Here is a 15770-nt window from a genome sequence, read left to right as displayed (position 1 = left end):
TGTCCCTCAACTGATGAATAATGAGAATGTGGAACATTTACATAATGGAATATTAATTATTCCACTGTTAAGAAAAATGGAGTTATGAAGTTCACAAGTGAATAGATAGAGTTGGAATAGTCATTTAGAGTGAGGTAACCCAGACCAGAAAGACACATGTCAAATGTTTCACTCGTGGATGCTAGCTTTGAATCTCCATTTAGAAGAGGAAATAAGTAAGGGGATATGGGGATGGGGGCTTTCAAGATAGGGGAGATAGAATGTAGTGGTATAAAGGTTTAAGGAGGAATTCCATTGAATAGGAAGGATTAAACCAGTGTAGGGCATGGGAGATCAGGAAAGATGAAATACAGGGAGGGATAGCACCAAAGAAATTTTGAAAAAGTGACATGGAAAAAGCCTACTACCAGAGGAGCTTCCTAAACATATACATACACATACAGAAAAAAAGAGTTTTTAAAAAAGAGTTTAAATGGAGCTACCCTACTAGACCCCACAAGCCTAAATAAAGATCTCAATGTCAGGAATGGGTTATCTCTTTTGCAGCTCTTTACTAGTAAGGTCCCATCGACCCACAAACATTATTGGCTACTGCCAATGCTCCAGAACTTGGTGGTAAATCTCTATTGCTGAAGATGCTACATGCTCGAGTCATAGAACGTGGCAAAATCAGGTTGGTACATACCTAGAAGCTTCATCTCTACTGGATAGCTTCCATAGTACTCTAAAGTGCTAGGCATGCTAGCAGGAAGAAAACAAATCATCGGTTTTACCCAGTTGTGAGCCCAGTAAGCTACAATAATGACCAACCTAGCAAGACACACCCACCAGCATAACAGCGGCAAGAACATCATGGGAGGCTCAGGGGTTAGTAACCCTTGCGCACCAGAAAGACACAGCAATGCCTTCCTGTCTTCTACACATGTGGGAAGTCTGGTCCCTAAAAGCCTTCTCTCCTTTTACCTTCTACCAGACAGCACATGTGTGATACTCCAGTCACACTAGTTGCTCCCCACCAAGCTCAGCTCATCCCAAGCCATCTGAACCTGCTGTCCCCTCTTTCTGGAACACACATACACTTCCCTGACTCAGGGTTGGCTCCTTCCTCCCAGCCCATAGAGTCCCTCTACATGGGGGCTGTTTCTAACCCCCACAGGGAAACATGCATCTTTCGTCAACCTCTTTCAAATGCTCTGTTTGCTCAGCTCTTTGAGCAATCAGAAAAGGTTTTATTTCCTTGTTCACTTTCTGTTCCTCACACTAGAATCCCTTCCCTGACACAGTCCCTGTGTCTCCTCATCACTGCCCTCCCCCACGCCTGTACCTGCTTGGGACTGGCAGGCACCTGCCTAGTGGGGGAAGTGTCTCAACTCAAACAGCCAGTGAGCAATCTGGGCACAATGTGGAGGTGAATCTCATCCCAAAGGTCTCACTCTTCCCAGACTATTAGTGGCCTCCACTGTTGAGATTAGAGCCAGGAGATTACAAAAGGGCAGCTCAGAATTAGAAACTTATAAGTCTAGACTGTGTGAGAGTGAAATCAGCAAGGCAAGTGGAGGAGGACATACATCTGTTTCTGATTATTTCATATAAAATAAAATCTATGTCATAACGTCTGGAGACATAGTTCACTTTGCCTAATCATTTCTTCTTAAATTTTGTATGGGAATTGATGGCTTTTCCCCCCTTTTCAGCAAAAAATTCTGCTTTAAAGACACTGGGGAATTTGTTGTTTAAACATAGCTCAAAGTAGATCCTGTGGTACAGCAAATAATCTTGGCTTAGTTTCAATTTATGTTTATAAGCTGAGTTTTCTGTACCATGGAGTTCTTTTTAATAGTATTCCCTAAATGAATCTAGTTTCATAGCCAGCTGTGCTTATTAGGTAGACCTCACTCTGGGCTTTTCCAGTCACAGAAACATCTAGTTAGTGCTGACCATGTGCACACATCCTCAAGTCTAGAGGAGGTAGACTCTCAAGCTAAAACCTGGTGACACAAACCCTGAACATTGTCTTGCTAGGTCCTCTGCTCTCGGTGGTCTTCCTTTAATACCCCTGCAAACATGTGCTCTGTTTTGGTAATTTTTCCCATTGCTGCGACCAAATGCCCAACAAGATGTAGCTTATCCTAGATCATCGTTTGAAAGATGACAGTCCACCCTAGCAGGGAAGGCATGGCAGAAGGAGCTTGCTCACATTTGAGAGACGCAGAGGGAGATGAATGAAGATATTTAGGCCACATGCCCCTTTTCCCTTTTTATTCAGTCATTGTCTCTATCCCAGGAAAACAGCACTGCCATTGTTCAGTGTGGTGCTTCTATCAGTCAATCCTCTCTGGACACACACTCATAGATACACCCCAAAGTGCCTGAGATACACCCCTATGCCCTCTCTAATACAATCAAGTTACCAATCAACTCATTATCCCATGCTCCTCTTTTAATTTCCTTTCTCAGTTGGAGTCGGTGGCTTCCTGATGCTGGGGAATGCTAACCCCTGTCCACGTAGAGTCATGTGGGAAAAGATGACACAAAGAAATGGCATGATCCTTTTAGTGAGGTCACACCAAGGATCCAAAGAAGGAATGTCCTTACTGTATCTTTGGCTCAGCAGTTAAGAACACCTGCTTCTCTTTTGAGGAACCTGTGTTTGGTTTTCAGTGCCCCCAATGGAAGGTTCACAGCCACCTGTAGTCCCAACCTCAGGGGATCAAATGCCCTTTTCTGTCCTCTACAGGTGACCCCCACCCTGGAAGGCAAAACTGACACTGATATTTGTGACCTAGTCCAGTCTCTGACTTGAAGTTTGGTGTCAACCAAATCACTTAACCTTTTAAGCCTAAGGATTTTTGGTTTTTGTTTTGTTTGTTTTGTGAGAGTGAGAGAGAGAGAGAGAGAGAGAGAGAGAGAGAGAGAGAGAGAGAGAGAGAGAGAGAGATTTGGACTAAATAATTGCTATGGTTTGGATCGGAGATATCCTTCAAAGACTCCAATGACGGCAACCACAGGGCCAGGGTGTGGGGATGTGCCTGCCTCTCCCTCAGCTTAGCCCATCCTTATAGGTAACTTACTTCCTCCTCAGTTCTACTTTATTTGAAACCAGAGGTAGAAAAAATGCATTAAACATTTTATGTTTGTTTAAATAAAGACAATAAAAGCTTACAAAAAATTAATAGGAAAAAGGGAAAATTTGTTTCATAGACATTGAGAGAAAATCTAAATTAAATTATTACTTGTTTTGAGCCGGCTGGTGGTGGCGCATACCTTTAATCCCAGCACTTGGGAGGCAGAGGCAGGCGGATCTCTGTGAGTTCGAGGCCGGGCTGGACTGACAGCCTCCAAAACAAAACAGAGAAACCCTGTCTCGTAAAAACAAAGATATATATATAATTACTTGTTTTGAACTTGAACTTCCTCTTACATTTTCGTTTGGTTACATGATTTATCTGGTAGTTATACTCATTTTGTTTGTTTCTTTGGTTTTTTTTTTAACCTAATAGTGTCACACAATTTCACAGTCTACCTCACAGATTTTGCAAACATCACATGTAATGGGACAAATTTTGTCATTCTGTTTGTGGGTTGATTTGTTTTTGATGTCCGAAGGATTTAATTTATTTCCTATAAGTATATGGTGACATATATCTCTTCATATGTATGTGCATATATGTGATGCAGGACGAGATTGCATGCTTTCCAGAGAACAGACTGTCACAAGCTGGCTGTCGGTGTCAAAGCATGAATGTACTCATCCTCACAGCTTTTGGCGCATGGGGCTGCACCGACAGCCTGTGCCAAACAGCTCCCACTGTTCTGCTACTTAACCAGAACTGGCCATTGCCATGAAAAAAGTCTGGAGACTTAATAAACACAGCTGTGCCTAATTGTCTTAATTTACCTGGTATTGATTAACTGAAGAATCCAATCATCTTTCATGTTTTCGCACTCATTTCTCTCCTGTAGGACTAAGTGATTTCTGAGACCCTTCAGACCCCAATTTATAACACTGGGAGGTGCGGGGCCAGGAAGATTACAGAAACCAAATGAGAGACTGTTTGGAGATGTAAATGATGGAAAATTAAGAAATAAAAGAAACGAACCAGGAAGGGAAAACTGAGAATTATCTAAAGAACGTATAAGGAGAGAGGTTATAGCTAGTGTCAGCATGTTTGCCTGGCACACTCAAGACCCTGGGTTCAATTCCTAGTCTTTCCCTCTCTCCCTCTCCCCTTCTCCATTTCCCTGTCCCGCTTCCTCCCCTCCCACACATGGTTTGCTCTGGCATCAATGATTACGAACAACAAAGGAATGGGTGCAGGACAGTGCTAACGACCAAGCCTGGTCCAAGGCCCTAAGTTTCATCTCTGTTATTAGGAAACAGAGGTGGGGAGAGACAGAGAAAGAAGGAGACACAGAGAGTGCAAATGGAAAGTCCGTTCATGAAATACATGCTAAAACCACGTTTTAGAGCTTATTTTAGGAATTAGAGACAATAGGGGGGCTGGGAAGATGCTTCACTCAGTAGAGTGTTTGTCACACAAGCATGAGGACCTAAGTTTGGGTCCCTAACACCTACATATGACAGGGCATGGTGCTACATGGCAGTAACCCCAGCAGGGGCGTTGGGGGAAGACAGAGGCAGACAGATCCCTATAACCTGTCAGCCACCAGTCTAGCCAAATCAGTGAGCTCCAGGTTCAGTGAGATACTCTAGCTCAAAAAAGATAGTGGAGGGAAATTGAGAAAGGCCCCTGTCGGACCTCTGGCCTCTACATGCACACAAACACACATGTACCCACATAACCACATGTACATATACATGGACATGGGTGCACAAACCCCAAATATGCTTTAAAGAATCTTCTCTGGGTCCAGTTAGTGTGTTTAGGGAACCAGAGTTGGTCTCCAAGTCACTAATCCTCACTGAGAATTAGAATAGTAGTTATCCTCTCAACTAACTCTCTCATCAAGAAGTCAGTAAAATGCTGGAACTCTTTAAAATAAAACCAACAGCAGACCATGTGGAAACTAGCAAGTCCTTCACCTTTCTTTTGATACACTTACTTGAGTTTTTCCCACGTCTCTTCACCAAATTTCTCTGTCACAAGAGACTGCAGACAGGTGTTGATGAATCCATACTAGAACACAAAAGGAGGGAAAATTTGGAGAATTCTCTTCTTTAACCCTCCCATGCTTTCCTCAGTAATAGCTACAAATTTGCTAAAGGTAATTCGAAGTTACACAAATGTCCCATTTCTGCTGAAACCCCTCCCCACTCCTATCTCCTGGCAGACCCTGATTGTCACAGTTGCTACCAAGTGATCAAATAGTGATTTCCTATTTCTCCCATTTCTGCTCATTTTAGGATTCTTCTTGAAGAATTGACTTTTTGTTTTTTGTTTTTTTTTTAGTTATAACAATATATGCAGGTTAGGTGGACAAACAGAACTTGAAAATGCAAAATGATGCTGTGACTACACATAGTGAGAGCCAAGCAGATAGCTTGACCTTGAAAAGTAATAGACTTAGGAAAGTAAATAGTGTTTATATGAGTCATAAAGCTTGCTTGACTTTTACCTTTTTATTCACTTGAAGCTGCAATCAGTTTTCTTTTGAAATTCCAATCTAGACTTTAAAAAAAAAACTAGCTACAGTCATATTACTTTGATGATCATTTTTGTCAAAATCTTGAGTAAAGTTACCTACTCCTGGGTCCAGGGAGGCTCTGCCCCAGCAGGAAAGAGGTCACCTGGAGCAGCTTACCATGATGTCCGGCGATGTGCCTTCAGGCTGCACACACCCGATGCCACAGCTGGCTCACCAAGTCTTTGGAAGCTGTTTTACAGCAGTCAAGATATTCCACAGTTGAAGTTAGGAACTAACCATGGCCTTCCACTGAACCCTTCCCAGTGGGCAAAACAAAGGCTAGGCTGTCTCTGTTGGCAACAAGTGGGACCTGCCACCTGGCATCCCAGGGGTCGCACATCTCCAGTGCTAAGCTCTCAGGAGTCAAGTGTGAAGCCTGAAGCATCCCCCTGAGGGGTCCACACAATAGACTGTTCCATGTGGTCCCATGAAGGTTGTAGCCCATACAGCAGAGACCAGCAGAGCTCCAGGAGGCTGGTCAGACTCCCTTGCCACCTTTGTGTGGCAAATTAGGGCACTTGAAGAAAAAGAGTGCCCAGTCCTGGCAGCCCCTCAAGACTGTGGTGATTCTTCTATGCATGTCCTCCCCTCCACAGGTCTCTGGTGTCTTCTTCTTTCTTTCTTTCTTTCTTTCTTTCTTTCTTTCTTTCTTTCTTTCTTTCTTCCTTTCTTTCTTTTGAGACAGGATCTTTATGTAGCCCTGGCTGTTCTGGAACTCACTGTGTTGACCAGGCTGGCCTTGAGCTCACAGAGATCTACCTGTCCCTGGCTCCAGGGTCCTGGGATCAATGGTGTCCCTGGTTTATTCTGAGAAACAGATGCAGAAATTCCTGCCTGCTGTTTGGCAAAGCCCCTTTTCACACTGCATGTTTGAGGCCTGAGGAAACTAGGGGCTCAGTGCAGCAGCGCTGCTTCTGGAAGCCAGGTATCAAGTGCATTCCCAGAACCCTGAACTTGGCTTCAAGAGTTCCCCTACACCCCTTGGGAAGGCTGCCTCTTACAGGAGATTGTCTACCGGGAGACCTCTAATTAAACCCCTTTGGATGACATCCAAGAAATGCCTGCCTCGACCAGCACTTAACCCCATAATGCTATCAATGCGGAGTCCCCTGGGGCCTGAAAACGTTATTCTCCTGCTGAATCACAGCTACACTGAGGGCCCAGGTAAGCTGTCTGAAGTCTACTTTCTGAGTATTTCTTGGGGTCACAGATGAGAAACCCAGCCACTAACAGATCCCATGAGTGTCACCTGTGGCTGCTCCAGCAGACCTGGCAGCTGTGGTGCAAACACAAGAGTATGAATTAATAAATGCAATAAACTGAAGGAAGAGGGTGGGCTGGACTCTCCTGGATATGGTATGGAGGTCCAAGGCAGTCCCTAAAATGTGACTCGTGGTTAAGACAGCATCTCACGACCTTGACCATGAGGAGGCAGAGAGGTTCACTGGTGTCTGTCCAGATGCACCATGGATCCTGATGCTCTCCTTAAGTCCCCTTGCCATTGGTCCTAGGAGCTCCAGCTCAGCAAAGGGGACCCCTCCCATTCTCCTCTCCAGAGCCCTCTCCCACCCAGATGCAGGTCCCTTAGGAAGCTTCCCTGGCATCTCCATCAATGCCCTTCTCCAGTTCCTTGTTCCCCTCTCTTTGCTCATTCCATCTCCTCTGTGGAGAGGCCAGACCCTAGAGATACCAGGAAGAAGCCCCCTCTTTACTCCAAAAGGGGGATTGTGCATATTTGCAAAAGCCAGAAGAGCCTGTGCTGATCCTGTGTGAGGAGACATTCGGTCATGAGAAGCAGCCTCCAGAATAGATGATTTCCATGATTACACTACCCAAACCCTTCCCACCACATTCAGCTGACAGCTCTTACGGCCCTGCCAAATGGGCTTCCTCTGGCTCCCCCTTGCAGCCTGCAACCCCCACTCTGTTTTTTTTTTCAATCACATACAAATGCTCACACTTCACAATAAGTAAATGGTTTAAAAAAAACAACTCCCCCTTTCTTTTTCATGAAGCAGATGGTAGGTCTCAGGAACTTGGTGGAAATTAGGCTTTCTGATTTTCTAATAAATTTTAGCATCTCACACAAAAAGCACAAGCTCATTTTCATTCTGATGTTAAGTACCATATGGCCCATCATCCATGGAACACGGGCAGCTTCATAACCAGAGTAATGTGGAAGGGAGGAGCTTTCTTGCGAGGCCAGTGTGTATGAACCAATTGGATTCCAGGGTGAGTACCATTTGATAACAATATTGTATATGGCAGAGGGCTAATTATCCCTCTTTTATGGTATGTGTTAATTTTCTCTGCCAGTTTCCCTAATTACAACTGCCACCCAAAGGACGACTCTTTGTAAATACTCTGTAAACATTTGAAAAGACACAGACAGTGTGTGCACGAAGAAAACCGTCCCTGGGTTTCGAAGCCGTCTGGAAGATTAGCTGACATTTCATATGTTTTTCAGTTGCATAAGCAGCCAAGAAGGACTTGTTACTGTATGGAAAGACCCCTTCCTTTCCCATGACATCATGGGCTTTCCTGCATATTCTGGGACCACTGTTTGGAGGGACAGTTTTTTTTATGGCTGTCTTTGTTGCTCTGAAGTGAACAGTCCCAGGAATTCTGGCAAATGTGTATGCCAACGTCACTCACACCCCAGTACAGACAAAGTATCTCTATTGTCAAGCAAAGCTCCCTCGGTGCCCAATCCCAGCCTCTGCCGTTCTCTTCCCTGTACTTGTAGATGTTTTTGCTTGCTCCCAAACTCCACACGGACACGGGGTCATACAGCATTAGCTCATCTCCAGACATCATCCTTTCAGTTAGACAGACATTTATGAACGCAGCTTCACCACGTGAACTCCTGATAAGATGTGTGCCGACCCAGCACCGCAATCTTAGAGCAACGGGAAACAAACTTTCCTTGTTCACAGGACAATGGGGAAAAGGAAGGTAGCCCACACTTAAGAAAGCTTTAACTATTGTTTGAGGACATACACGATAGGGATGTCTCAGGGGCAAGGATCAGCACAGAAAAACCCACCAGTAGCTGGTTTTGATGAGAGTTCTGCATTTGCATCTGTGTAGCATTGCGTGCTTCTGGATTTTCATCCCTGGTGTGGCTAACATCTCTAGGTGGTTTGGGTGGGGATGACTAGGCTGAAGGTCCAGCTGGGGTTAAAGCCAGAGTTTTGAGCCAGGCACCGTGGGACTGGCTGGTAGCCCTAGCCAGGTGGGGAGTTGAGGTGGGAGATTGTCCAACAATAGACTGGGGAGGTAACAAGAGTCTGTCTTAAAACCAAAATAGACTGGGGAGGTAACAAGAGACTGTCTCAAAACCAAAACAGGATGTGTCAGAAGGTAAGTGTTGTGATTGGTGCTTGTAATCTCACTACTAGGATGGCTGAGGCAGGAGGATGGGGAGCTCAAGTCAGGAAGACCCTCTCTCAAAAACAAACAAATGAATAAAAACCAACAATCCTAACCAAAGGCTCCAGATTTCTTTCAGTCCTGATTCCATATTTCCAGCATGTGAAAGCCAGGGTACCCAACGCTGGTAGGACAAGCAGTCCATTTCCCTGAATGTCCACAGCCACAGGACGCTTTAGACTGGTCACACAAACTGTGGAAATCGTCGTGTTTTTTTTTGTTTTGTTTTGTTTTTTACCGCAGCCCACACAGCACCCGTAACAGTGCATTCCTCTTGGTTTAGGATAAATCACACAAGACTGCCGGGTTTGCACCTATGAATATGAGGATGTCCTTAGATTCCTTTCCTCCTCACTGTGACCCTGTAAAGTTGGTCCTCTTACTGTTAACAAACAACCCAAAGATGAAAACGGAGGTACAGAGAAATCAGAGACTTTCTTGAGGAGTCAGAGCTGCAACTGCCCCCTCTCCTTTACATTGAAAGCTTAGAGAGTCAAGTGATTTCCCTTCTCCAGCAAAGTCAGCTATCAGGTCTTATTGGTCCGTTTTCCCTCGTCTAGCAAAAGGAAAGATGGAGTTTTGATTTGCACATAGATCGAGGCTTGGGTTAAAAGCCTTTCATTTGACATCAGAGCCTTCGCTTGGAACCCAGGAAACCAGCGAGAACATAGGCTTTTTCCACAGTGAGGCCACCTACTCATGAACCCAGATCGCCACCCTGCGGACACGCACCTACTCTACCCAGATCTCACTTCCTGGATTCAGCTTGCATTTAAATTTTCAGCCATCAGGGTCGGGGAATTGTTGGGCGCAGAGCGCCACCATGTGGCCAAAGTGCTACATACAGGTAGATCTGCGGAAGGGATGCTGAGTGTGAGTCTAGCTCTGAGAAACTCAACCTTGATCACCAAGGTAAACTGGGGTCAGGATCCTCTCCAATCCAGTCCTGTAACTGCAGTATTACATACGGAAACAGGCTAGGGTGGTGGTGATAAACCTAAATGCACCGTGACATGCAGGGGCTGGCTCATTAAGGACCAAACTCAGCCTCCTTCAAGTTTAATGGAATCTGAGTCACTTAATAAAATGGAAGTCACCTGTAAACTGGATGACCTGACAGTCACATTGCAAACAACTGGCTGTCACTTAAATGTGGATGCTTTGAAAGCCCAGAAAATGCGAGCTGCAATACTGACCATGCCCCCATTGTTCCCCAGCTGCTAAAATTAGGACCATCCAGGCCTGATTGCGCATCAGGAGCTGGGGCTCCGGAGCAGACAATCGCAGACATCTGGAGGGGTGGTCACAGACAAGTGACTTTAGAGAGAGCCCATTTCACTACAAGGTGGTGCACTGTCTTCCTGAAAGTGGTTTTCTTAGCTCATTCTTCCTCCAGCAATGCTTACAGTAGCCTTAGAAGTTTTCCTTCACCCCTGTTTAAGTTTGTGGCAAAATTAATATCCTAGGTTATAATTAATACTCTTTCATTATAACCAGTTGGTGTCTATAGGCCTGCCCTTTAACAGGCAATGATCATTTAATTATCGCCATAACACTGTAAGTTAGAAGCGTTAAAATCAGACGTCTGAGATGCTCTGTCATCCCTGTACCATTAGAGCACAGGGAGTCTGGGTCCAGCCTGAGTTTTATCTCAGGCTGAAGAAGATGATGATGATGATGGTGATGGTGATGATGGTAATGACCGTGACAATGTTGAAGATGACGATGAGCCAGGATGGTGGCACATACTTTTAATCTTGGCACTAAGGACAGAGATGCAGGATCTCTGAGTTCTAGGCCAGCCTGTTCTACATACCAAGTTCTACAGAATGAAACTGTCTTTAGAAGGGAGAGGGGCTGGAAAGATGGCTCCACTTACTGTCCTCCCAGAGGACCCAGTTTTTATTCCCAGTGGCTACATCAAGTGGCTCACAACTGCTTATATCTCCAGCTCCAGGGGACCCAGTGTCCTCTGCACCTGCACATATATAGCATACATCAACTCATACAGGGAAACACACATATGTATAAATGAATGTATATTTATTTTATTTTGAGGCAGGACTTTTTCTTGTAGTGCTAGTCATCTTGAAACTTACTCTGTAGTCCAGACTGGCCTCAAACTTGGAGATCTGCCTGCCTCTGCCTCCCAAGCGGGATTAAAGGCATGTGCCATCACTGCCCAATATGAATGCATATTTTAATAAAAATAAAATAACAACAGAGTTAGGCATAATGTTAATTGAAACATTTAGGAGATGAAGAAGAAGATGACCATAAAGAATTGCAGTTATACTGGATTCACATTTGAGACAAGCAGGCCTTATGTGTCCTCGAGAAACCCCAATGGTAATTCTTGCTGCTCACACATCCATCTTGCTCTGCTCCAGGGTCCGCTCCAGTCAGTGTTAGGCATCTCTGGTTGTTCTGAAATATCTCATGAACTGAGCTCTGAGCTCCCTCAAGTGTGCCACATATCCCCCAGCATAGATCACGCACGATACAGCCTTGGCCTGAATCCCTCTCTCGCCCCCAAACCCTTTACACACGGATGCCTCGTGCTGCCCACAGATTTCAGCACCAGCACTGCACTTATCAGATAAGCTGCAGACCAACCCATCAAGAATTTGTGATTAGTGTGGTTTCAGGCACTGAGGACAGAGAGGGCTCACACTAAGCGCTCCCTCTTTGCAGCTCCAAGTGAAACAGGGAGTGTCTGTGTGAGTGTCGACTCAGCTTAGGTCATGAGGAACACAGCCTAGAGGACACCTGCTGGTGGCTTGGAGCCTGGTGACTGCTGGGAGTGACTGCAAGCTGGCTGGAGCTTGAGGGGCTCTGAAAACGCTTTCTGCAGCCAGCCTCCTCTGACTAAGGCAGACTTTGCTGTGGCAAACCTTCGGTGACATCAAGGGCCTTCTGCACACTTTGCTGCCATCCTAATCTTCACATTTTAGCACAATCCTGTCATCAATGTCTGTCCCTCCCAGTGGACTAATGCCAGGAAGGCCACTGTTTATATTATAACCCCAAACATGAGATGGAACAATGCTCAGTATTTTTTTGCCAAATGACAAATAAATTGACAAACACACAATGCGCTTGGTCCCACCCAAGAGAATACCCACCATATGCTGGCATCTTGTGTGGCAACTCTGGCTGGAGGCAGATAGCCACTGGGGAAGCAGGCTAACACACACACACACACACACACACACACACACACACACACACACGGACCATAGAGAGAGCCACCTGGGGTCCCATCTGACCATATCTGGCAGTGACTTTGGGTGAATATCATGTTCCAAAGAGGACAGAGATCAAAGAGGGTGGAGACGCTGAGGAGGCAGAGTCAAGCAGGAGCAGACAGAAGGCCCGAGAGGGCTCCTGATGATGGGCAGTCCAGACTGACTTAATATCACAGCATCCCTGAGGTGGAGGTTTCCCTCCGCTTCCTCCAGCTGCTGCAACTTCTCAGGGTTCTGTGTCACCTCCACCCTCTTGCCTCAGCACCAGTTAATGGTTTGAGGCTTTATCTCCATGTGACCAACTCTCTTTCAATTTCTCCTCCTTTCTAATATGACCTCTCCATGGCTGCCTGTTAGAAGGCCCCCTTCATCGGGAGCATCTTTTGGCTTCCGAATGCCAACCTTCTGCTGAAGTCTACATCCATCCTTCAAACTCCAGGCATCCATAAAGCCCTTCCCTCCCCCAGTCCATGTGCCCTCTACATTTATGGATTTCCTGGGCAGGTAGAGACTCTGGATAGAGCAGAAGGATCTTGGCACTGTTTAACCCTGGTTCATCCGGATCTCTCCTTTGTATCACCAGCTGCTGAAGGGAAGGAAGCATGTCTTATTCTGCAAAGTGGAGCTTAATAACGACCCATGCAAAGCATCGGCACTCTTCTTTACAGAAGGGGACCCCCATGTTCCTCCACTTAGGGATTCTGCATAGCTGGAGTCCTTCTGAAACCGGAAGTCATCTGGGAAGACAGAATCTCCTCGTAACATAAGGCAGCAGGCAGAGGGAGCTGAAAACAGCAGCTATGCCAGAATTAGCCTTCTCCGTCAGTCACTGCGCTGTTAGAACCTAGTGTCAGTGGTGATGAAGTCGAGTTCTTAAGGACTAGACCATCTCATGATGCTGAGTATTTATAGTTGAAAATGAAAGGGCTCCAAAAGATGCTCACCCAGGCCCAGAACCTGTAGAGCATGACGTTGCCTGGCAAAAGAGATTCTGGTTATTTTATTAGATTGAAGATCTTGAGATGGATCAAGTATCCTGAATTATCAAAATGGGAGGAACTGTTATCACTGAAAATGTCCTTATAAAAGAGAGAAAGAGACCCAAATGAGCAGCTGGAGCTCTGAAGAAGGAAGAGGCTGGGATCATGCAAGGAAAGGGCCACTAGCCAAAGGATACTTGCATCCCCAGAGTCTAGAGAGGGCCTCTAGAAGGAACAAGCCTGCCAACACTTAACCAATATGGCTGATTTGGGCTTTCTCACTTCCAAACTTTAGAAGAAGAAACTTGTAGGAATTCTATGCTTTTATATTTGTGATGACATATTTTACAATTATAACTCATTTTTGATAGTAATTTGTGATAAATTATTAGTAACAGCAAGAGACAAATCACTATAAAAGGCACTAGCGGTGCAGGGAATGCAGCCTCCTGCCTGCTAGATCCACTCTGGCTTAACACTGCATGGCTGTGTTCTCCATTGCTGCATGGTAACCCATCAACAGGAGGCTTATCTGGGGTAAGGGGTGGGGGTGGGGGGAGGGGACGGGAAGCTAGTAGCTAAAGGCCAGGAAGTCTCATTCTCCTTTAAATTTGTTTCTTCCTTCCTTCCTTTCTTTCCTTCTGTTCCTTTTTTCTTGTTCATTTATATGTGTCCACATATGTGTATACCTGCACATATGCACCCATACACACACACACACACACACATATGTGTGAGGGCCAGAGGATAGTCTCAAGTGTCTTACCAAAGGTACCATCCACTTTGCTGTTTTTCTGAGTGGGGAGTCTTTCATTGGTCTGGGGTTCACCAATAGGATAGGCTAATGGACTACTGGGGTCCCAAAGATCCACCTGTCTAGGCTTCCCAGGGCTGGGATTACAAGTGTGTGCCACCACACTTGGCATTTAGAAACATTGTTCTACTTAAAAACAATTTTGTCATAGGATGTAAGGATTCAACTTATGTCTTCATGCTTGCAAGGTGAGAAATTCATTGACTACGGCATCACACACACACACACACACACACACACACACACACTGTTTGACATTCCATCTTTGCAGGTCTTCATGTAACCCAAACTAAGACAGTTTTGACCATCTAATCCTCTTGAATAGTTGGTCGCCCCAAGAAGGACAAGAGGCAGTCCAAGTATCTTGGTTTTCAAAAATGGCTTTATTATTTCCAGTTTGACTTATCTCAAATCCTTGTATTTCCTAGTCAAGATTCCTGAGCCATAGCCCAGATCCTGGGATTTACCACCAACTTCCAAGACAGAAAACCTGCCCCATAAGACATAAGTTCAACCCTTAGAACTCTTCAAGCAGGTCGTGTCTTACTAAAGACAAAAGCATCCAAAACCCCAAGCAAAGTGAACCAGCACAATCTCATGTCCTGCGGAGAAGAAACTCTAGAGATGAAGAAAGCATACTGGACTCTGAGCACCTTCTGTATTCTTCTGCCTTTACTGTCTGTAGACACAAGGTTCACACAGCTCGTTCCCCATGGTACACCAGAGTGGCCCATAATAAACTGTTGCCTGGTGAGGCCGAGGGGACTTCCCAGCCCCACCCCTGAGTGTGTCGTAGCAGAGAAAGAACGTCACCTTCAGGGAAGACATCTGTGCAGATGGTCCACAGCATGGAAGCCACCCATTAAACAGCTCTCCAGACATTGCTTTTCTGGCCAAGCAACAAGTGAAAGAACCCCACCCTTGGCTTTGACATTGGCACTTGAAGAACACTGAAGAGGAAGACGCCAAGGGTGGCTGTGGGTTCTCCTGGGAAATGCGTCGGTTTGACGTTCTTACAGCTGCTGCACAGCTGCCGTTGATTTCTCCTCTTCAGAGTTAAGGATTCTCAGCTTCAGACATCCGAGATCACAGAAAGAGGGGTTTTTATTGTTACTATTTAAATAACACCACACAAGCCCTCATGCGGTTGTCACCGCCCTTTAGCCTAGAGTGATCCTAGCTTGATTTAGACAGTGCTTCTCTTTTTATGTCTGCTTCCCTGTCCCAGGCAGGCTCAAATTCATGGGCATTCTCCCTGAAAAGTCATGCTGTACACACACACACACACACACACACACACACACACACACACACACACGTATGCACACACGTATGCACACAGTGTACCTGACCTCAGGCTCTCAGAAGTTCAGCTGGTATAGGCCTTGTGTGGTGGTTGAATAGAACGGCCCCCATAGGCTCATATATTTGAATACTTGGGTCCTGGTTGGTGGAACTGTTTGGAAAGGATTGATGGGTGTGGCCTTGTTGGAGAAGGTATGTCACTGGGGGCAGTTTTGAGGTTTTGAAAGCAGAAACTATTCCCAGTTTGTGAGCTTGTGAGCTTGTTCTCTGTTCCCCCACACACACCTCGCCCTTGCTCTTGCTCTGCCTTGTGGTGGCTGTGAACTCTCAGCTATTGCTCCGGCG

This window comes from Mesocricetus auratus, unplaced genomic scaffold (genome assembly GCF_017639785.1).
Source record: "Mesocricetus auratus isolate SY011 unplaced genomic scaffold, BCM_Maur_2.0 Super-Scaffold_100707, whole genome shotgun sequence".
Taxonomy (NCBI): domain Eukaryota; kingdom Metazoa; phylum Chordata; class Mammalia; order Rodentia; family Cricetidae; genus Mesocricetus; species Mesocricetus auratus.
This window is presented reverse-complemented; position numbering follows the sequence as displayed.